Source organism: Chaetura pelagica, unplaced genomic scaffold (assembly GCF_000747805.2).
Source record: "Chaetura pelagica isolate M959 unplaced genomic scaffold, ChaPel_1.0 scaffold126, whole genome shotgun sequence".
Classification (NCBI taxonomy): Eukaryota; Metazoa; Chordata; class Aves; order Apodiformes; family Apodidae; genus Chaetura; species Chaetura pelagica.
The window spans coordinates 107588-107971 of NW_009953787.1; positions in this window are offsets into that span (position 1 = coordinate 107588).

Here is a 384-nt window from a genome sequence, read left to right on the forward strand (position 1 = left end):
ACCTTAGACTTCTGAAGGGCAGACTCTGGCCTGTTTCAGAGCGTGGTTGAGTGTCCCCTGGGAGTAGTCTTTTCTGTTACAGTCCTTCCTTCCTTACAGTCTAAGCTGTTGAGTTACACCTGTACAGGCCTGCTCAGCACTGAGGGTTGATAAATCTCTGATAGTTCAAGCCCCACAGGTTCCCACCTTTACCACAAAAAGAACATGCTGTGTATCTGCTTCTTTATCAGCACAGCAGTAATGTGCATGGTTAGTACACATGTGAAAGGAATTTAAAGGAATTAAAATAAACAAAGTGACTCCTGGAGGGTTCCTAAACCTGTGGGCCTAAAAAGGTTCCTCAGGAAACTCTCCAAAGCATCTGAAGATCTAAAGGAATATCAG